This window comes from Arachis hypogaea, chromosome 17, assembly GCF_003086295.3.
Source record: "Arachis hypogaea cultivar Tifrunner chromosome 17, arahy.Tifrunner.gnm2.J5K5, whole genome shotgun sequence".
Taxonomy (NCBI): domain Eukaryota; kingdom Viridiplantae; phylum Streptophyta; class Magnoliopsida; order Fabales; family Fabaceae; genus Arachis; species Arachis hypogaea.
Genome location: NC_092052.1, coordinates 122,828,685 through 122,853,253, shown reverse-complemented (window position 1 = coordinate 122,853,253; position 24,569 = coordinate 122,828,685). Strand labels below are relative to the sequence as shown.

At 36.2% G+C, this 24,569-nt stretch overlaps 1 long non-coding RNA gene across 1 annotated transcript; it reads right to left on the bottom strand.

The window, feature by feature from the left end:
- Positions 1 to 22,566: 22,566 nt before the first annotated feature.
- On the bottom strand, positions 22,567 to 23,263 carry LOC112766913 (uncharacterized). The gene is made up of 2 exons (XR_003184620.3): positions 22,985 to 23,263; positions 22,567 to 22,838 (listed from the first exon to the last, which is right to left on the bottom strand). It is a non-coding gene; the product is annotated as an uncharacterized lncRNA (long non-coding RNA).
- Positions 23,264 to 24,569: the final 1,306 nt, after the last annotated feature.

Genomic DNA, 24,569 nt, shown 5'->3' with positions numbered 1-24,569 from the left:
TTAGTGGGAGCAATATCATATGGGAAACTATCGTTTGCCGGTCTGGGGGAGCAGAAGAATCCAAAGAAGCAATATATACACTTGTTTGTTCTCTGCATTCTAGATCAAAATGGAATGATACAAAATTTATCATGTTTTCTTGCAGTCTAAAGATAAATTACAACATCATGAAGAGGTGAAAATTGGAAGAATTAAAGTTATGTTGTTAGTTATTCAGTTTGATAGTAAATGAATATAAAGGGCTGATCGTTCGACAAATATGAATATGCTTTGCAGGTAATTGATGCGACGAATGCGGTGATTGACAGTATTGAGATAGAGGAGTTGGCAAAATTTTTTTGGCCCTAAAACATGATCAAGATGACGACGAAGCAGAGATGCTCATCCTTGTTCCCAGTACTTTTAGTTACTCTATCATCTCTCTCTACGTATATGAAAAAGGAATCTGGCATAATTAATAATAGTGATATGATAGAGTAAACATTTTTTTGTGTTCTTTGTACTGCATATATAATATAACACATTCTAATGCTTTTATACAACAAATATATGGTATGTGATGTTGCTTCGTGGATTCATGGTCTTTTTTGTCTCTTGTCATTTTGCTCAGTTTCACCACAATACTTAAAATGGTGTAGACTTCAGCTTTTTTTTTGTTTTAAATTTATATAATATACAAACCACATGAATCATATTGAAATGTTTTTGAAATTAATTTTATCGCATCTAAGATGGATGAAATATTTGTTTTTGTGATTAAACGTTGTGATCTCACAATGTGCTTGTTTTTCAGTTCACTATTAGTATTTGCATTGCATCCATTGTACATGCGAGTTCAGCCACTTTCTAAGAATATACCTAAGGAGATCAAGATTATTTTTTGGAATTTCATTCTCTATTGAATAGTAGTGAACTAGTGATAACTGATAACAACTTAAAAAAGCTGATAATATAAATGCTTTGTTTTTTGTTAAACAGGAAGAGATTGAGAAGGCAAAACAACAATTGGATTTGAAGGTAATGCTATATAATATTGTTGAATTTAGAAAATTAAACTATGATTAAGATGATGACTAAACATTATTATTGAAATTATTATCAAATTGTGTGTGTAATGTGTTGTGTTTAGTGTGCAGAATTGAATTAATCACAATGGCCTATTAAGCATGAAAACAAGCCCACACACGTGCTGGCCCAATACCAAGTTCAGCTCTATCAAACCATTCAATTTCAACCCTAATCCAAGTTTGAACGGCTGAACCATGTGAAAGAAAGAAAAATAAATTGGCCCAATGTCCAACATAAAGCCCAATCGGTGGACCATACACTAAAATCCATACACTTCACTTAGACTCCAACTAGGTATTCAAAATTTATTTCATTCGAACACCACACCATATCACCGAAAAGCAAATTCTCTCTTCTCTCTCTTCTATTTTTCACATCACATCATACTCTGCATCCAAGAAGAAAGAAAATGGGAAAGATTTGGATGTAGGGCAAAGAGAATATCAAAAAGCAAATTTTCATTCTCAAGTAAGAAAAGAAAGAAAACGAGCTACAACAAGAGAGAAGATCTCATTCGAACAGAGGATCACAAAAAGGTGATTTTCTCATTTGTGCTTCATCAAGAAACTGTGAAGAAATCTTCTGAATCTCAAGCACCATTCCAAAAACTATGAAGAAATTGAAGTCAATGGTGCTCTACTTTAAATCAATGGTCAAGAAACAAACTTGGTGCCAAAGTAAAGATGCACGTCCCAGATTCAAGAAGCTTGAAGAAAAAGGATGAAAGAGAAAGGTATGGTTACATGTCACTGCCTCTAACCTCTCTCTCTCTTGAAAACACCGTTGCTGATTCTGATTATTGGAGAATAAGACAAATGAAGTGCTGATGATGGTTCAAGCTCTGGAAGCTTCACTCTTCTATAATAGAGGTGAACAGCCAAGGATTGAAGTAAGGAGAGAAAGAGAACTAGTTTCGGTCCTCATAGCTCCCTGAGCTGTTCTAGTTCTTTTCCTTCATGGTTTTCATGTTGTATTTCTTTTTCTTAGTTTAGTCTATCTGAGTTTCATTGGTTAAAGGCAAACATGGTGATGTTTGTAAGAAAAAGCCAATGAGTGAAAAAAGGTAGAGAGCTAGACTTGGAAAAAAAGCCTAAGTTATTTCAAAAATCCTTTGAGAGTATTTATGTTTTATGTCATGATCCTTAGGGGATTCCCTTGCAAATTGGGTTAACACCTTGCAGTTGAAAGCTAGGGTGAGTCCTAGTCAGTTCAGGTTGGGTTAGAATATGGACTTGTCTCAGATAGGATTGGGTAGATCCTAGGGAGAATTGGTGATTGTAATATGTTAAAAGGATAGTGAAATTCCATCATTGTTGTGACGAAGACTGGATGTAGGCTACATTGTACTAGGTAGTCGAATCAGGATACATCTGTGTGTCGTTCTCCATTCTCTTCTCTGTTTCTGGTTCTGCATTAAAAGAGACAAAAATAAAGTATCTCCTGATTTCTCTATGAAAGCTTTACTTCTTTACAACTCTCCTTGCAAGTAACTCTGTTCTGGCTCCTACCGTGTTAGGAGACAAAACTAAAGTCTCTCTTGTATTCTCTCAATAGAAAGCAAGCTTTTAAGAAAAGTTCAAAGGGAGGCCAAGATTCAACCCCCTTCTCTTAGCCACTGATTACTATCGATTGGTATCAGAGCTTGGTCTCACAGAAATCAAGCTTTGCAAATTGGAAGAAAGATCCTGATGGCGAACAACATTGGTTCCAATACAATGGCTTACACACTGACAGAAAGATAATCCAACAACAGACCTCTATTCTTCAATGGAAAAACTACAACTATTGGAAAGAAAGAATGAAGATCTTTGTTCAGTCAGTAGATTATAACCTGTGGAAGATAATCATGAACAGTCCTCAAATACCCACCAAAACGGGTGCTGACGGTGTTGCCACTCCCAAAACCGAAGCAGAATGGAATGAAGAAGACAAGAAAAAGGTGGAAGTCAATGCCAAGGCTGTCAACATTCTTAACTGTGCAATTAGCTTCGAGGAATACCAAAAGGTTTCAAGATGCAAAACAGCATAGAAAATCTGGGATAAGCTCCAAGTCACACATGAAGGCACCACACAAGTGAAAGAAACCAGAGTTGACATGCTGAGCAAAGAGTATGAGATATTCTCTATGAAGGAAGGATAATCAATTGATGACATGTTCGAGAGGTTTTCTATCATCATTAATAACTCAGATGTTATGGGAATTACTCACTCAGAATAAGTGCTGGTGAGGAAAGTCTTGAGAAGTCTGATTAAAGACTGGGAAACAAATGCTACTGTTATCTCTGAAAGCAGTAATCTGAGTCAAATGACTTATGATGAGCTGAGAGAAAATTTACTAGCATATGAAATCACTCACATAAAAAATAATACAAAAAAGAAAGGAGTGGCTCTTAAATCTCGTAATGAGTCATTGGGTGATGAATCTAGTGATTGTTTACTAGATGATGAGTTTGTGTTTTTTGCTAGAAAACTTAGAAGGATAATGAAACTAAGAGGAAGAAGCAGAGAAAGCAGCTCAAGGGGACCAAAGAAGGAACTAAGCAAGGTCATTTGCCATAACTGCAAAGAAACTGGACACTACAAATATGACTGTCCCAAGTTGAAGAAAGAAGACAAGTCTCAAAAAGACAGGAAGAAGGGGCTCATGGCATCTTGGAAAGATCTGAAAAATGACTCTAAAGAAGATGAAGATTCAGACAACCAGTCTCAAGCCTACCTTATGGCCGACCACAGTTATAATGATGAGGTAATTTTTATTGAATCCTCTAATGAAGATCTTCATCTTATGATTGATCATCTCACTGAGAAAATAAGAAATTTTCTGAACCAATGTCATGAACTTGAATGTGAAAATGACATCCTAAAGGCTGAAAATGCTTTTCTCAAAGAAAAACTAAGGAAAGCCAAAACCACTGTTGATCTTGCTAAAGAAAATAAGCGGGTTAAGGCTGAACTTAAAAGTTGTGAAAAATAGCATTCAGTGGTTGCATATTTAAATTGCTTTGAAGAGAATGTAAGGTTGCATAAAGAGGTTGAAAATTTAGATAAACTGTTGGCTAGTCAAAGACCTCTTTTTAAAAAAGCTAGATTGGGTTATTGTGAAAAATCAGAATCTGTTTTAAAAAATTCACAGTTTGAAAATAAAGTTTCCTCTTCTAAAGACAAAAGATTTCAAAACCCAAATCCTCTTAAAAAATCAGCAACCAATAAATTCTGTTACATATACAATAGAGATGGTCATCTTCCTATTCAATGTTTCATTTTTGAAAAGAAAATTGGTGATAAAAGTTACAAAATAATTGGCAAATATAATACTCTTGGTCAACAAAAATGGTTTAACATTAAAGGATCCAAAAAGATTTGGATACCTAAGGTCACTTAAAAGCTTTGTGTAGTTTTGCCTATCATCCTAGAAGAAGAATGATATGTGGTATTTGGATAGTGGATGCTCTAGGAACATGACCGGAAAATCCACATTCTTCATCAAGCTTGACAAATATGATGGAGACTTTGTGACTTTCGGTGACAATGGTAAATAAAAAATTATGGCCGTAGGTAAGGTTGGTAAGAGTTTCTCAACTTTCATCAATGATATATTTCTAGTTGATGGTTTGAAACATAATCTTCTAAGCATTAGCCAATTGTGCGATTTAGGTTATTTGGTTATTTTCAAGAAATTGGAATACTTGGTTGTGTGTAAAAAATATGGTAAAATTTTGTTTGAAGCTAAAAGATGCAATAATGTGTATGGACTAACCTTAGAGAAACTAAAAGAACAAAATGTAGCTTGTTTTACTTCTATAGAATCTGAAAAATGGTTATGACATAAGAAATTGGGACAAGCAAGCATGTTTCAAAGTTTTTAGCTTGTGAAAAAGAATTTAGTTAGAGGTCTTCCTAAAATAAAATTTGACAAAGACATCACTTGTGATGCTTGTCAATTGGGTAAACAAACTAAAAACTCTTTCAAATCCAAGGATGACATCTCAACCAAAAGACCATTAGAAATGCTACATATTGATCTTTTTGGTCCTAAAAGGACTCAAAATCTTGGTGGTAAGCACTATGGCTTAGTGGTAGTTGATGACTATATTAGGTTTGGATGAGTTATTTTTTTAGCTCATAAGAATGATGCCTTCATTGCTTTTTCAACTCTATGCAAAAAGATCCAAAATGAAAAAGATTTGAAAATAGCTTCCATAAGAAGTGATCATAGAAAAGAGTTTGAAAATCAAGATTTTGAAGCCTTTTGTGATGAATTTGGTATCTCACATAACTTTTCATGTCCTAGAATACCTCAACAAAATGGGGTTGTTGAAAGGAGAAATAGAAGCCTTCAAGAAATGGCAAGTGTAACACCCTACCACACTTAATCTTATGCTTAAGTCATAAGAATGGGATAGTAAGGTATTATGACCTCTAAAAGTAAATATATATATATATATATAATAATAATAATAATAATAATAATAATAATAGTGAAAGATATTTAACTAGGAGCCTTGAAAAAAAAAACGGATAAAACCAAACATAAACCAAAAGCGCAATGCTCAGTAAATGAGATAACTTGCGTGCTAAGAAATCTAAAAATAATAAGTATAAATAGACAGAAAATGAGAATAGAGAGTTAAAGATACAGAATAACTAGCTCCTAACTCGGCCTGCAAAGCCAAGGCTAGCCGGAGAATATTTACATACATATATACATATCCCAAAAATCCCAAATACATAGGTAAAACCCTAGTTCTCCTTTAACCTCTAAGAGGAACAAAATAAACAAGTTATTCGGAGAGAAAGTTAAGTACATATAAACATAAACTATATGACAAAATGAAACCTAGGAACCACTCCGCTTCAGAAGTCCAGACGCCTAACGAGGTGCCTCTCAACCTGCATCTGAAAAACAACAATACAGTATAGGGTGAGAACCAGAGGTTTTCAGTATGGTAAAGGTGCCACGCACATAATATATAAGGTCATGGGAATGCCAGAGGCAATCCTAAAATGCCGACACTCAGATTATAAAGCTTAAGGTATTAAACAGAAACCATAAAAGCGTAGTCTTCTAAGAATATCTAAGCCTAACTTAAACCTGACCTTAATACTAAGTCTTTTCCACCATTTCCTCCGTTCCTCTATCTCCGATTAGTTTACACAGACAAATAAGCAAACAAGGTAAACACAAGTAACTTACAAGTAATACAGATAGTAAGTACAACAAATAGCATGTTATAATCACATAGACATTCCCAAATAGTTCGCAAATAGGCAATTCAAACAATATGCACATGATGTATGCCTGTCCTATGGCTGTTGATATCAACTGTCGGTTATGTAGCCATCCCAACATGTTCTCAAGCTCAAAAATATACCATAGGAAAAATCCCCAAGCTGACATAGGGAAGAGAACGCCCCCAAGCTCAATAATATCCATGGGACGAATCCCAAGCTGACATGGGAAGAAGAGACAACACCCCAAGCTAACATGGGAAAAACAATACCCCCAAGATGACGTGGGGAAAATAACACCCCAAACTCAATGTTATCCATAGGACTAATCCCTGACTAACATGGGGGAGACAACACCCCAAGCTCAACAATGTTCAATCTTTAGCTTACATATGCATCTCCAGCATACTCGCGACACTACTGCACTTTCTCAATAAATCATAAGCATTTACTCATTCCTCTTATATTTTATGATACACAATTATAAATTCATAACTCGTCTCATCGTCCTCATTTTGTTAATGTCCACGATTATCTCATTCATTAATCTCAATATTACATTACTCTTTTAACTGCATCATATATCTCTCTTCCATCATCTTATTAAAACAAAAGCCATCTTCTCCAATCCTTAGTTTAGTTATCTTCCTTCATCTCTAAGTTACCTCCTTTTTCCTAGTTTCATCCTATTGTTAAGCTTAATAATAATATTCAGACTAAAGAAATGAAAATAGAAGTCTAGAGGTTCAAGTTTGAGCATTAAAACACAAAATCAGTTTTTGCTGAAAACAGGGCCACGCGTACGCGTGGGTCACGTGTATTCGTCGATACGCGTTTAGGCCAAGACGCGTATGCATCCCCTGATTACGCGTACGCATGCAAACTAGGCAGTAGCATTTGTCCACGAAGGGGGTATATGCATACGCAAAATATTCCATGTCACGCGTACGCGTGGACATGCGTTTTTCCAGAAATTTCACTAAATTTCAAAAGCTACAGAATTTCAGTTTTTTACCTCAAATTTCTGACGTGCATAACTTTTTTATTTTTAATCATTTTTCCTCCGTTCTTCTAATGGTATAAATGTCTCGAACACACTTTTATTTCTAAACAAGTTCGACAAAAATCGGGGAAGCTATGCTTCGCCAAAGTTGGCCAAAAATCACAATTTTTCTCAAAACCATCAAACCTCAACTTTTTTCAAAAACCAAACTCCTATTCCACATTCAACTCAACATTACACCCAAGCACACCAACACCACACTAATTTGGTCATATCACACCACCTTCAATCATACTTCATTATTGTACAAGTTCAACTTAATCTCATCATTTTGCATCAACAACTGACGAATGGATTTTTGATGGTATAGAATTTCACAAATGAATTCTCGTTGCAAGTATAGTTTCTAAACCAATCACTAATCCTTTCATACAAAAAGTTGTTTGTCACTAGTACAAACCCCTAAAATTTATAAACCGAAGTATTGGACTTCGGGTCGTTCTCCCTAGGAATTACAATAAAGTGTCTTGTTATTGGTTATGAGTTATTTTGGGGTTTTGGATAAGAAGCATGAAAAGTAAATGGCAATGAAAATAAACTAACAACTATAAAAGGCTCTTGGAAAGGTGTGAGAACTAGAAGTCCTATCCTAGTTATCCTTCTCAATTGTGATGAGAATTGTTCATTGCTACCACTTAGTTAACCCTTACTAATTAAAGGAAAGTCAAGTGGATGAATTGACTTGAGCCACAAGTCCTAGCCAACTCCCAAGGAAAGACTAGCTTTAGTGCACTCCAAACCAATTAGCAATCTCTCCAATTATCAATCAACAAAGGAATTAGATAACTCAAGAGTCACTAATCACTCTACCTAGGCCAAGAGGAACAAAACCTATACGAAAATCCAACCAAGCATTTCATCAAACACTTGGAGGGCACACAAGAAAAATATAGTCAATCACAACAAGAATGAATTCTAACTACAATTGAATACAAAGAATCAACAACAACAAACAAGGAAATCACAATTATCATAAATTACCTCAAATTGCATTATTGAAAGAAAATAAAGAGAACAAGAGTATCATGATTACAAAACCTAGAAACAAAATAAGAGAAATTACAACAAGAGAATAGGGATAGAGAGAAGAAACAAAGTGTAGCAATCATCAATTGAAGGTAGAAGTAGAAGGAGACTTGAATTAAACCTAGAACTATGAGATCCTAATCTAACCCTAATTTCTAATCCTAATTCTAGAGAGAAGAGAGAGCTTCTCTCTCTAAAACTCTAAACTAAAAGTGATTGTTGGTCAAAAGGTGATGATTCTGATGATGATGCCTTCCCCTTAATCCTTCATCCTTTTATTCCTTTCCCCTTAGCAATTTGGCGCCAAAAATGGGTTCAGAAACCCTCTCAAATCGCCAGGCACGTGTTGCATTAGTGAGGTCATGTGCCCTCATCGACGCGTGCGTGCACGGTACGCGTGCGCGTCCCTGGCTAATTCTGCGATGTGCGCGCGAGCGCCTTGTGCGCGTGCGCGTGCATGGCTGACTTTGCTTCTTTGACTTTTTATGCTTCTCTCCACTTGTATGCTTCCTTCCTTGCTTCCTTTGATCCATGCCTAGCCTATTTCAATCCTGGAATTACTAGCGAACACATCAAGGCATCTTATGGAATCAAAGAAGAACTAGAATTCATCAAAATAAGGCTTAAAGGGCATGTTTTTACACTTAAGCACAAACATGGGAGAGATAACAAAATCATGCTAATTCCTAGGCTAAATGTGACAAAAGGTTATCAAAATACTCTAAATTCAATGCAAAACAAACCGTCAAATTGGGGTTTGTCAACCTCCCCACACTTAAGCCTTAGCATGTCCTCATGCTAAAATAAGAAGGAACTAAGGGTTATGACATTTATTGAACGCAACTAAACTATATGAGTCCTATCTAAATGCAATTATCTAAAGCAATTGGAAATGCTCAGTTCAAACAAATCAATTCTCAAGAGAGCATGTGTAAGCACAAGAGCTAGGCAATAAGGACTAAGTCCAAACCACAATTGTATTGAATTGTCAAAAAGAGTTCAAACTTGCAAGAATATAGATAATATGGGTGAACACATGTGATTGAACTTTTGAACCCTCACCGGATGTGTATCCGCTCTATTCACTCAAGTGTTTAAGGGTTAATTCACTCAATTCTCTTCTAATAATGTTTTCCAAAATTTGATTTTCTTCTAACAATCAACATTTATTCAATGCATGCATACATTCATCATGAGGTCTTTCATTTAGGTTGTAATGGGGTTAGGGTCAAGGTAGGATCATTTATGGTCAAGTGGACTAGGATTTGAGTCTTTGATTAGCATAGACTTTTCCACCTAACCTAATTAATGACATATACAAATGCAAGCTATTCTAACTACCCATTCTTCACTTTTTCTTACATACTCATGCATTCTTATTTGATTCATAATACTTATGCATTGATCCCCTTTTTATTGACTTCACTTTGGGGCATTCTGTCCCTTCTTTATTGTATTATTTTTTTCTTTTTCATCATCATCATTTTTTTTTCTCTTTCATTTTTCTTTTCTTTTCATCATTTTTTTTTCTTTTCTTCACATATATTTTTTTCTTTTTCTTCTTTCAAACTAAATACAAGAACATCAATGCATAAGGTCTCTACATTTAATCAATACATGAATATGTGCCCAATTCCTAAACATAAGAGTGTACTGCCCCTTTTTATCCCATCCAATGTTCTCAAGCCTCACCAACTTTGAATAGTAAAACACTCTCACTAGCCTAGGTTAATCAAAGATCCAAACAAGGACTTTTCATTGGTTTTCCGCCTTAGGCTTGTAATGTGCTAAAATAAGAATAAGTTGGTTAAGCATAGGCTCAAAATTGGCTAACAATGGAGAGTAAAAGGTTGGCTATTTGGGTAAGTGGCTAATGAAAGAATGGCCTCAATCATATAAATGCACAAACACAAGAAATAAACGGATATATAGAATCAAGCAAATCAAGGATCACAATCATGGAAAGAGAACAATTTCACACAAGAATGGAAAATAAGTGGTTATAAAATGTAACCACATCAATAGGCTCAAGTCTCACAAGCTTGTGTTCTCAATTCAATACATGCTTCACAAGGTATGAAATTCAAGCAAGTTTCAAAAATTCTCTTTCAATCAATTGGGTTAATGCCCTATATTTAAACTTCTTGAAAAATCTCAATGTTTGACTAAGCATTGTTGTGATTGAAAAGTTCAAAAATTTTGTTAGTTCACCCTTTCCTTTTTCACTTAGAACCAATATATTATGCAAAAAGGGTGACTAAATATTTGCAATCCAAAGTATGATTTCTAATCACAACTACAAACTAAAAACAAAGATAAACAAAATGTATAAAGAAGAATCCAACTAAAAGTACGGAATCTATCATCCAAAACATCTAAAAATATCCAAAAGCGTCAAAATATCTAAAATCCAAAATAAGCAATAAAAGTATCCAAAGCAAACTAGAAATGCATCAAAATATATACAAAGATGTGCAAAATGAGATAACTAGGCCGAAAAGTTCACCGGTTCCCAAATAGTGCTACCGGTGCCCTCCCCACACTTAAAACCAAGCATCGTCCTCGATGCTAAACCGGAGGATCAGTGGGAGGTACAATGATAGGCTCAGGCTCTGACTATGGCTGTGGGACCGGCTCCTCCTGAGTCTGTGGCGGCTCTGTAGTGTCAGGGCCATCCTGCTGAACCGGTGCCTCCACGTCCTCCTCCTGATGATCCGGCTCATCGGAGGTCGGAGAGTCTGGAAGCGGAGGTAACTCAGCACCAAGGGAGATGAGTGCCTGATCCATCCGATCCAGTCGGCGTCTGACATGAAGCCTCTCGCGCTCCAAGAACCGAAACAGACGCTGAACCAGTAGGTAAATGGGCTCGGGTGCTGAAGGAGGTGGGGCTGCTGTCGAAGGAGATGGTATAGCTGCCTCGACTGCTGCTCTAGCTCGAGAACGGCGGCTGGTCGGGGGCCTCTCGTGCACCCACACACCCCAAGGAATAGTAACTTCCTTGTCGTCGTCATCTGGAGGTGGTGGTGTCACGTCATTGTCCTCCCACGGGACATCAGCTAGCTCAGCTAAGCTAGTAACCAGTGTGGGAAACGGTAACAAGCCGCGAATATGAGCTCTCCACATGCTATGCCTAATCAGTCGGGGAAAATATACTTCCTTCCCCTCCATGACACACCCAATCAGGACTAGCATATCCATCGGAATCTCTGAAAAGTGAGTGGTAGGGAAGACATAGTGGGCAAATATTTGTTGCCAAGTCCTAGCCTCCCTAGTCAGATGTGCAAATAGCATGCTCTTGGGCTTTGTGTTGCTCGAATCCATCACCCAAGAAGCATCTGGTGTGGCAATCACGCGCCTAAGTGCCTCATAGTCGAAAGTCAAGGAGAGGAGAGCTACCTCTGCCTGCTGGTAGGCACAAGTCTCAGAAGTGCCAACTCTGCAGAGCAGTGCATCCCTCAAGGCATCCTCAGTGATCATGATCTCTCTGCCCCTCAAGAATACTGAATCCAAGCCCGGTCGAAAGAAATTGCAGTAAAATTCCTTGACCCACGAGATGTTAATCCGTCCCAAGTCCCTATCAACAAAATCCAAGCCCAGCTCAGAAATACGGGCGTTTATGGCACGCCTCACATCATTGGGAAGATTCAGCTTCTTCTCAATATTCAGATTCTTCTTTGCATAACGGGAAAGGCGGAGCTTGCAGTAGAGATTTGGAAATTTGGTTGGATCAGTGGACGGGAGTAACTGGTTTTCTTTCTCCTCCTCATTCAGCGGATTCCTCGCATAGTTAGCAGATGGTGGGGGTGTAGAGGTCTTGGAGCGCTTCCTTTTTTTGGAAGCAGAGGCTATAGCTTTTCCTCTATCCGACATCCTGAAAAATATGATAGAAGATATAAAACATTTAGCATGTAACAAAGAAGGCATGTTCAGGAGACAAATATCAAAGAGCAATCATGATGTTGCACTGAATACGTAAAAGTGAACAAGTAAGCATAAGTGAATGAACCAAGACTGTAATCTTCATTAAAGGCAACATCTCATATTCAAAAGGCAATAATATCATCATATTTTTGAAAGAATTGTTAAAGAGGGTTAAAAGTGAGTGGAAGTAAAACGGTTAAAGAAATTAGTAAGTTAGAAAAGTGGATTAGCGATATGATGATATATAGGCTTAATTGAACGAGAAGTTGCGGTTCATGTTCACAATGATTGTGCAAATCCAGGAAGTCAAAAAGGGAAACAGAAATTTGCCCAAAACTGAAATAAAGATCAAAATGAAACTAATTTCCTTGAAAATCGGGCAGCATTCCGGCTTAAAATTGGACGTTCCCGGATAGCAAAATAGCATAATTAGCACGAAAAATAACATCAATCACGCACAGCAGCAAACAAATATTATCTGGCAACACATATTGCATGGAATACCAACCCAAAACCAACATACCGTACCCAAGGAAGCAAGCAGCAGATATGCACATACGGAGCAATCATCAGGCCTAGAATCCTCTATCCAGCCCTAGCTACCTAACAGCAATTATATCTATCTAACCTAACATACAAAATTTGAATTTAGCTAATTAACATGCAATTCCCGGAACTAACGTAAATGAACAAATAAAAAGGAAAAGATAGAAAAAGAAATAACAGAAATGGAGCAGGAACCTGGGAGCCGGGAAAAACTGAGAATGGAAAGGGGGACGACGATAAGGCAGGGGCAGCAGAGACAGAACCTGGCACCGCCGTGAACGGTGGCGGTGAGGACGGCTGGCGCGGTGGTTTGGTCGGAGGGATGAGAAACTGAGGGGAGGAGGGAGGGTGATGGTGAGAGAGGAGAAGGATAGGAGGATGTGCAGGAAGAACAGAGAGGGGGAGGGGGGGGGAAGCCGCCGGCAGTGATGACGGGGTGGCGGCGGAGGGAAGGGTGAGATGGTGGTGAGATGGGTGAGAGGAGTGAGAGGGAGAGAGAGAGAACGGGTGGTGGTGAGAGGGAAAGGGAATTGACGGCCAAGGACGGTGACGGAGGTAGGTCGTGCGGCGGCGGCCGGCGCTGCTGCTGCGACGACAGTTGGGGGAGAGAAGGAGAAGAAGAGAGTGGAGATTGGGGAAAGGGTTGCGCGACTGCGCAGTGTGCTTCGTGAGCTAGGGTTATCCCTATTTTTGAATCGGCGCGCGCGCGCACCTTGCGCGTCCGCGTCCATTGAGAGAACGTGGGCCCTACGCGTGCGCGTACAACGCGCTTAAGCGGGGATGAGCAAAATAGGAAGGGACGCGTGCGCGTACCGTGCGCGCACGCGTGCATGGAGTTGGGCTAGGGGCTTAGAGTTGGCCTAACTCAGGCCTAACTCTCTGGAGACTGGCCTGGGAGTCGCACACCAGACCTGCGCGCACGCGGTATGTACGCGTCCGCGCGCATTGGGGAAAAGGGAGATTCATGCGTGAGCGTGCAGTGCGCGCTAACGTGGGGTGGGCACATTAGGCAGGGGCGCGTGCGCGTACGGTGCGCGCACGCGTACATGAGATTGCGCCTGAGGCTTAGAATGGGCTTGAGGCACGCCCGACTCTCGGGTTCGTGGCCTAGCTTGGTGGCAACACGCAAGGACGCGCGCGCGGTAAATGCGCGTCCGCGTACATTGACGAATTGTGAAATGGCGCGCTGGCGCGATGCATGCGTTCGCGCAGATCGGGTTGGGCCTGGGGCCTAAAGCTAGCCCAGAAATGGCCTAACTCTCTGGGGTTTGGCTCAATCATTTGCAGCAGCAAATCGGCGCGGACGCGGCAGGTGCGCGTCCACGCGAACTTCCATGTTCTAATAGTCGGCGCGCCCGCACGTAGTGCGTGTCCGCGTGGGTCAGGTTGGGCTCAAGGCACAATGTTTGCCCAAGAGAGGCCCAACTCTCGGGAGTGTGGCTCGTGGTGCATGCGCACCGGGACGCGTACGCGTACGTTGTGCGCGCGCGTCCACGCCCTTTTTTTTTTTTTTGCTGGGTGCTCCCCTTAGTGTTCACAACTCTTATTCACTCAACCATCATACAATTCACAAAAAATACAATTGTTGATATTATTCATCTACTACTAAACACAACATGCATGTGACTAAGCTAACAATTAAGTCATACAAACAAATTTGTATGAAACATCTACCTACAATGGTAACTCAAATTACTTATTAAGTAAATTTTAAAAGAGTGGAAAGAGTTTACCATGGTGGGGTGTCTCCCACCTAGCACTTTTAGTTTAAGTCCTTAAGTTGGACATTTTGAGATGCTTATTGTCATGGTGGCTTATGTTTGTACTCATCCTTGAATCTCCAAGGATCCTTGCTTCTCAATTGGTTGACAGAATTTCCAACCATATTCATCAAGCTCGGGCACAGTTCTACCCAAGATACGAGTCCCCATAGTTGGTCTTCATATAGCGAACCGGGATCCCATATCTTATCTTCACACCCATCTTCGATTTGGTCTTCATACTCTCTCTTTCCGGGTGGTTGACATATAGAATTCCCTTTAACATACCAAGCCTTCCGTTGAAACCCATACAAAGTGGTATTCTTCCAATCATCGTTCCTATGCCTTGAAACCTTGACCTTAATGAGCCTAATTCCTAACTTGCAACCACTACACAATTCTCTTTTTCCTTTAAGTCCACAAAGAGCTCTAAGTTGTCCATCCGTTTCAATCAAACCATATTCAAGCGAGAAAGTAAAGCTTATGGGTAAGAATTTTACCCACTTGAATGTTGTGTTGGATGGTGACTCGGAAAGGGAGACCTCCTCACACTTAGATAATGCAAGGTCTACTTCCTTGTACTCTTCTTTATGTATTTCCACCTCTTTGCGAGCTTCCTTGATTTCAACCTTTTCCCTTTTATCACATAGCTTGGTGTTGTCTTCAAGAACTTTGATTTCTTGCCTAATGGGAGGTGGTTCAATTTTGGATAGAAATTCATTGATGAATAAATCCATTTCTTGGTCAACCTCTTCATATTCTTCAATTTCAATATACACCATGCCCTTCTCATCTTCCTTGGGAGGTTGCGCACACTCTTCTATAATTTCAACTCTATGTCCGATGGGAGAGGATTCCATTGTAGAGAGAAATTCATCCATGATTGAATCCATCTCTTGATAAGCCTCTTCCAAGTCTCCAACGATGATATGCCTTGGAGGTTGCGCACCCTCTTCAACTTCAATATCAAGCTCCTTGGCAGAGTGCTCCATGAGACTACATTCCCTTGGACTCTCAACATCTCCTAAATCTTCAACCACTTCTTCCTTTTCTTCAATGATTATAGGTTCCTCTAGTTGCTTCAATACAAAATTTGACTCCTCTTTCTCCACCGAATTTTCCAATTTCACCTTCATACTTTGCTCTTCTTTTGACTTTTCACATGTGGTCACGGAAGTACCTTGAGTATTCAAGCATTGGTGGGCTAAAGTGTGCACCACCTTGGTCAAATTGGTCACAAACTCAAGTGTATCCCGCTTCATGGCTTCTTGTCCTTGGAGTAACAAAGTGAGAGGATCGTCTATTGGGGCTTGGGGTGAATAGGAAGGTTCATAATTTTGGAGGGAGGGTTCATGGTAGGAAGGTGGTTCTTCTTGGTAAAGGTATGGTGATGATGAGTATTGAGGTGGTTCTTGGGAGTAATCTTGATATGGTTGTGGTGATTCTAGAGGTTCTTGCTCATAATGGCCATAAAAATATGGTATGGATGATTGGTTATATGATGGATATGGATCATAGGGTGGTGCTTGGTGATGAAAGGCTTGTGAGAATGGTTGAGGTTCATGTTGAGGATGAGATTCATAGGCATATGATGGTGGTTGTTGAGTGTCACAAAAAGAATCATCATAGCCGCTAAGTTAGCATGCCTTAGGATGGAAATTATACCTATAAGTATCCGGAGGTTGTTGCCAATAGGAGTGATCAATTCCTTGAGGCTCTTCCCATCTTTGTTGGTTCCATCCATGGTACATGTTGCCATTAAAGTCCACATTTCCTACAACACACTTAGAACCAAACTCAAAGCCAAAGTGGTGAGAATTCATAATGAGAGAACAAAATAAAACTAACAAAAATTAAGAAACAACAAAAGATAAACCTATTCACAATATTCACATATGTACAATAACCAATAACACAACACCATTGCAAATCCCCGGCAACGGCGCCATTTTGACGAATGGATTTTTGATGGTATAGAATTTCACAAATGAATTCTCGTTGCAAGTATAGTTTCTAAACCAATCACTAATCCTTTCATACAAAAATTTGTTTGTCACTAGTACAAACCCCTAAAATTTATAAACCGAAGTATTGGACCTCGGGTCGTTCTCCCTAGGGATTACAATAAAGTGTCTTGTTATTGGTTATGAGTTATTTTGGGGTTTTGGATAAGAAGCATGAAAAGTAAATGGCAATGAAAATAAACTAACAACTATAAAAGGCTCTTGGAAAGGTGTGAGAACTAGAAGTCCTATCCTAGTTATCCTTCTCAATTGTGATGAGAATTGTTCATTGCTACCACTTAGTTAACCCTTACTAATTAAAGGAAAGTCAAGTGGATGAATTGACTTGAGCCACAAGTCCTAGCCAACTCCCAAGGAAAGACTAGCTTTAGTGCACTCCAAACCAATTAGCAATCTCTCCAATTATCAATCAACAAAGGAATTAGATAACTCAAGAGTCACTAATCACTCTACCTAGGCCAAGAGGAACAAAACCTATACGAAAATCCAACCGAGCATTTCATCAAACACTTGGAGGGCACACAAGAAAAGTATAGTCAATCACAACAAGAATGAATTCTAACTACAATTGAATACAAAGAATCAACAACAACAAACAAGGAAATCACAATTATCATGAATTACCTCAAATTGCATTATTGAAAGAAAATAAAGAGAACAAGAGTATCATGATTACAAAACCTAGAAACAAAATAAGAGAAATTACAACAAGAGAATAGGGATAGAGAGAAGAAACAAAGTGTAGCAATCATCAATTGAAGGTAGAAGTAGAAGGAGACTTGAATTAAACCTAGAACTATGAGATCCTAATCTAACCCTAATTTCTAATCCTAATTCTAGAGAGAAGAGAGAGCTTCTCTCTCTAAAACTCTAAACTAAAAGTGATTGTTGGTCAAAAGGTGATGATTCTGATGATGATGCCTTCCCCTTAATCCTTCATCCTTTTATTCCTTTCCCCTTAGCAATTTGGCGCCAAAAATGGGTTCAGAAACCCTCTCAAATCGCCAGGCACGTGTTGCATTAGTGAGGTCATGTGCCCTCATCGACGCGTGCGCGCACGGTACGCGTGCGCGTCCCTGGCTAATTCTGCGATGTGCGCGCGAGCGCCTTGTGCGCGTGCGCGTGCATGACTGACTTTGCTTCTTTGACTTTTTATGCTTCTCTCCACTTGTATGCTTCCTTCCTTGCTTCCTTTGATCCATGCCTAGCCTATTTCAATCCTGGAATTACTAGCGAACACATCAAGGCATCTTATGGAATCAAAGAAGAACTAGAATTCATCAAAATAAGGCTTAAAGGGCATGTTTTTACACTTAAGCACAAACATGGGAGAGATAACAAAATCATGCTAATTCCTAGGCTAAATGTGACAAAAGGTTATCAAAATACTCTAAATTCAATGCAAAACAAACCGTCAAATTGGGGTTTGTCAACAACACAAGCATACATCCACTTACTCTTTGTATATATCTTCATTTCTTCCTACCAATTCTACCAACTCACCGTTTAACATACTTTTACCTTTACAAACAATAATCATTCAGCACACAATCCATTCACATCATAAACATCATTAAGGGTGCTAAACATTTAACATTTTCATGCATTCCAACCTATCCTATGGTCATCTAGCCTAAGTTTTCACAGAATATTACATATTAAATACGCGAAACCTAAACCATACCTTGGCCAATTTCCGCGTATTGTCCAAGGTGAAACACCAACCAACACAGCCCCTCAAGCCCCAAAATCATCAAAGCTCAAATACCCAACCTCCACCAAGTTCCAAAGCTCACAATTCAAGCTCCAACATATACATATATACACCTAATTTCACATATATCACCATACATACTCAAAATTCACAATTTAACATACTAGAACCAAATTTGGTTAGGGTTAGAGACCTCACCGTATCCACAGACCAAGAGAGCCAAGTCCAGCAAGCTTCACGAGCTAAATTGAACGTAGAGAACCAAAATCAACTAATTATCAATTTAGATTCTCTTAAATGTAAAAAAATTGAGGAGTAGAGAGGCTAAGGTGATAGAGCGGCTTACATATGAAATTGTTCCGGTAGAATTGTAGAGCTCGACGCGGTGGTAAGAAGTTATGGTAGTTTGATTGTGGTGTTAGGGTTTGTTTTCTTTCCCCAACCATGAACACTCTTTCAGCGTTTATGAAGAATGAAAGGAAGAAGGCTTCTTCTTAATGTATTTTGGGCTGTTGGGTTGGGCTTGGGCCCATTCTGGGCTCGGTTCAACCGGTTCGGCCCAATCTTGGGCCAAATTCTTTAAAATTAGTGTTAAAATTCTTATTTTAATTTCCTCTATCATATGAAACTATAAAATTTTATTTCTTAATTGCTTGATTAATAATTAATTTATTGGTTAATTATTTACTAATTACTCGGGTTTTACAGCAAGGGCAATGCTTTATGAAAATAAAATTCCAAAATTTTTTTGGGCTAAAGTTGTAAACACATCTTGTTATATTTTGAATCGAACCATCATTAAAAAAGTTTTAAAGAAAACACCCTATGAGTTTTGGAAAGGTGTACCGCCCAATCTTAAGTACTTTCATGTTTTTGGATGCAAATATTTTATGTTAAACACTAAAGATAATCTTAGAAAATTTGATCCAAAATCTTATGAAGGTATGTTTGTTGGTTATTCAACCACTAGTAAAGCATATAGGGTTTACCTCAAAGAACTAACGTCTGGTTCTGGTTCTGGTTCTGGTTTTGCACTAAAGGAGACAAAAATAAAGTATCTCCTAATTTCTCTATAAAGCTTCACTTCTTTACAACTCTCCTAGCAAGTGACTCTGTTCTGGCTCTTACCGCATCAGGAGACAAAACTAAAGTCTCTCATGTATTCTCTCAACAAAAAGCAAGATTTTAAGAAAAGTTTAAAGAGAGGCCAAGATTCAACCCCCTTCTCTTAGCCATTGATTACCATCAAATATTTTTAATTATTTAAATATATCTTGCTCTTGACCTAGCCATTGGAATAGTTTGCCATCACAGAAAAAACAATTCATCTCCTCACCTCGTGTCCTCCTTCTTTTAAATTGGTGGTGTTTTATATTGGATTATGTTTGTTGTCTTAATCCTAGCCATTTTATGCTTGCTGATTTTAGATTATGTTTGTTGTCTTAATCCTTATGATCTGCTGCATTGATTTCTGACTGCTACATGTGATAAATAGTATTTTAGATTGAAATATTACTTGGAAGTTAGGAAGACTGCAAACTTTGATGAGCTGATGGCTGCTGTGCTACCAAAGGTGGCAAAAATGGAGACGTAAAAAAAAACAATGCATGAGAGTTGTGGAAATTACTCGCGAATCGGGTGACGACATTTTGTAGTAATTAAAGAATTTCATTTTTGTTGCTAGTTGGTAGAGGACAAGCATAGAATTCATTATATATAATGTGACTTGCAATTTTAACCTCTTAAATTCCTTCTGTTCTTTTATCTATATAAAAGGAGTGCCCTAGTGTTTCTTTCTCGGTGTAATATATGGAGATGATGCATTGGCCATTTGATTATTTCTATGATTTTATGCTCAGGTTGAGAAGCTTGTTGAGAAATCAGAGTTTTGAACTCGATATTTATTTTGTATTTGAGTATTAATGTATAAAATAATTATAGCAAATATTATATATGTCACTAATTACTGTTTGATTTGTCTTATAATAAAAATTGTATACTATATTTATAAGTTTGGTAATAAAAAAGGACTGAAAATTTATATTGTGCAATGATGAAGGTAAAGTCAGAAAAAGAATTTTTTTTTAATTTGATAAAGCTATCACCACACTTTAAAAGCGTGGCCGTATCTCTTGCTATTGCCACGCTTTAAAAGTGTGGCCATATCTCGCTATCGCCATGCTTTAAAAGTGTGGCTGTATCTCTCGCTATCGCCACACTTTAAAATTGTGGCCGTATTTTTTTCTATTGCCACGCTTTAAAAGCGTGGCCATATCTTTCGTTATTGCCACGTTTTAAAAGCGTAGCCATATCTCTCACATACGGCCATACTTTTAAGTGTGGCAAGCATGGCAAAAAATAAAACGTGGTGATAGGTCACCAAAAGCGTGACGATAGAACAACTGCCACGCTAGTAGATGTGACCCTTTTAAAAGCGTGTCGGTAACTCAAAAAGTGTGACGAAAAGTTATCGTTATGCTTTTTTTAGTTTTTCGTTACGCTTTAAAAGCGTCGCAATAGAGCTGTTTTCTTTTCTTGTAGTGTCTATATCCTCCACCTTACATATTCCTACTACTTAACTGACGTTGTTTATATTATTTTACTTATATTATTTCTGCAGTTATTGTAGATATATTCTGGGGTTTAGGCCAGGTAATGGGATTGCATACTATATATAAGTTGGAGATACTATATATTAAGGATCAAGATATTTTAAAGTGAAAAAATTGATAAAATAATAAAGTGAAGAGTTAATCACTTTTAAATTAAGATAATGTGATACTCATTTTATAAAGGTTATAAAATCAATAATGATTAATTCTTCACTTTATCATTCTATTAACTTTTTTCTTTTAAAGGATCTAAATTTATATATTAATTATTGCAAAAATTGTAATGTTTGATGCCATTCTTGAAAGAAAAATCAGAACAAATCAAGAAGGAATAGAGAATATAACATATTCTGGATATAATAAAAGAAAGAAATATTAGAAACTCAACAAAAATTATTATTTTTATCAGCAGCTAATTAATAATATTTAAAAATATAGACTAAAAATATATTATTAGATTATTAAATTAAAAAATTAGACTAATAATTAAAAATACTAATAAAAAATAATAAATTTTGTTAACCTTTAAACTTTTTTCATAAAAGAATGATGAATCTGAAAAAAAACTTAAAAAGCAAGTAACAATAACTATATAAAATTATAAACTAACAAAGCTAGAACCAGATACTAAATCCTACGTACAAGAACACAAGATAATCATTTTTTAGTATCTAACTGACCTTCAGCTTTTTGACAAATGTTAATAGCAAAAAAAAAAAAAAAAAAAAAAAGATTGTGCTATACTGTTATATGAAATTATTGCGGTCAATTTTTATATTTATAAATCATTAGTGGTTAACCAACATATATGTGTACAAGACTACATCTTTTATGATGTAAAGAAATTCAGTAATACAAAATTAACTCTTCTCGTTGTTCACAAACATATATATATGACGCATTATTTTCTTATGAGTAATATTCTACGTCCAAATCTTTTGATAAACTAAGTCTAATCAAATTAAACAAAGACTTAGAATAATATTATTTATAATTATTTTTTATTAATATTAGACCAACTTAATTAAATTTGATTAATAAAAATATTTAGATGTGTAGTATTATTTTTTTTTCTCTTTTTTCTATTATGTACTAAATGTGATTTAATTTTTTTTATTAGATATGATATTGTATGTTCATTTTATTGGCATGAAGTTTCATGAAAATAATTTTGTTTCAAATAGCATTATCTTAAATAAAAATTGGTTCCAAGATGGGAAAAATAAAAGAAGAAAGTAAAGCAACCATCAAATGTCATTTTGAATAAGTGTAAAAGAACAGAAAAAGTATGGGGAGCCAATAAATTACTGTATGTATAAGACGAAATTCGAACTCTACCTCTGACACTTACTTAAACGACTAGTGAACTAGCGCTAGAACAATCTAATTTGGTTAGTTGTTCCTTCTTAATTATTATATATAGTTAAGTGATTTTAAAGGAACTATAAATAAAAAAAAAAACTAGACAAACGAGAATAAGAACAAATAGAGAAGAAAAACAAGTAGAATATTATCATCGGAGATAAAACTACAATCTAGGTACCCATAACCTTTTTCTTTTTTTTTCAATTGTAGTGTATTCCTCTTGTAAAAAAAATGAATAGAGAAGAAGAAGAACAACTTGAATATCATATCATTATTGGAGCTAGAAATACAATCTAGGAATCCATAATCTTTTTGTTTTCAATTGTAGTGTATTCCTCTTGTAATAAAAAGAATGAAAAAATAAATCTTTAGTCAACAAAAATATTCCCATATGGTGTTACAATAAATAATGTGTCTCTCTTATGACCTTCATTTAATGAAAGAGGTAGGTAAACACCAAAGCCACCAACATTAGGACACAAGCAATTGCTTGATCATATGAAGCAGCACCTACATTTTGCAAACAAAAGTATAGATAAATGAATAAAAATTGTGACCATCTAAAACATGATGAATTAATATTAAGATATCAATAAAAATAATGATATTTAAAGAATAAAATAATAACGAAGAGAAAAATAGGGAAATTAAATTACCACTTTCTACGGTAAGAAGTTGAGTTTCGTTTGTGGGAATGTGACTAACATCGAGAGAAAAAGTAGCGGGTTCTGTAGCAGCTACTATTGAAATAAGAGCTGCAATCATGCCAAGAAAAACTGCCACTCTCATTGAAGATGCCATCTTTCTATTACAAATGTTGATTGTTTATTTTTTTTTTATTGTTATTATTCTTTTATTTTTCTCTCTCCCTTTGAAGAAAAGAAAGGAGAGAGAAATCACACAAAAAGTTGTAGGAGAAAGATGTGATGAGGGTGGTGAGTTTGAAGAGGTATGTGGAGCTTCTTTTATAATAAAAATTGAGATTTGATGTAAAGTGTATCCGCAAGTTTGGGAAAGCCTCTTACAAATTAGGATTTTCTTTACTATTTAATTTGTTTTCCTATTCTTTTGTCTTCGAATGTGGAAAGAGGCCATTTCAATGCCTTTTGTAGCTATTTTTTCTTTTTATAATTTTGAAAATTTTTATTAATAAGTTAATATAATACTTTGATTATTTTTAATTTATTAAAATTTTTCTGTTTATTTTTTTTTATACTCTCTCTGATACGTATTCAGAAAGGCATTTTCTAATTTTCTTATCACTCTTTCTCAATTTTTACACTATTTTTGTTTTGATAATCTAATAACATAGATCATATCATATATAATTTAGTCACCAAAAAAAATATCATATATAATTTTACATTAATAATAACTTTTGTTATATATACAACATTGACACACCAAATTAAATTTGGTAAGACTTTTATTTCATAATCTAGATATTCATTGTCAATTATGATAACTAACGCTTTAACAAGTACGACTGCTTTTCTATTGTTTTGAAAAGATTAATTTTTACAATTTTATTTTTAAAATTATAAATTTAATAAAATAATCTAAACATTAAAAATAAAAAAAATTTGAAAACAAAAATAAAAAATTTATAAATTATTTAACTTTTAGAATGTATAAAATTTATAAATTTAAATTAAATAAGATATTAAACAAGTTTATTATGTTGTTATTATGTGTAACAAAATGAAAATAAAGATTTAGAAACATTATTTACAATTAACTATTTAGAAGCGTTATTAAGTTTATTTATTTATTTTTAATAATATTTAATTTAAAACAGAGATAAAAATTTATATTCAAAATACTCTTTATCTTCATGCATAATTCTAATTGATAAAAAATATTTTTTTAATTTAATATTTATTTTTTAAATTATGTTTAATTTTATTATATTCACACACTATATCAAACACTATTCTTTCTCTTACTATATATTATTCTCTATACACATACCTGCCATTGTCTCATCGCCACTATTATATTACCTTATTCTCCTTTCTCATTTTTTTCTTCTCCTTCCACATTCTCTTCATCTGATCGTTATTAATTATCACCAAGTATCATTATCGCAAAGTTTACTCTTATCTATTACTTTAATTTATAAGCATCTATTGTGTTAACTTTTATGAGTTGTTGAAGTTTTGCTAAAAGAATTAAGACATAAAGTATTTAAAATTTTCCCAAATTATCAAAATTTGATGTTAGTAATCATAATTATTTTCA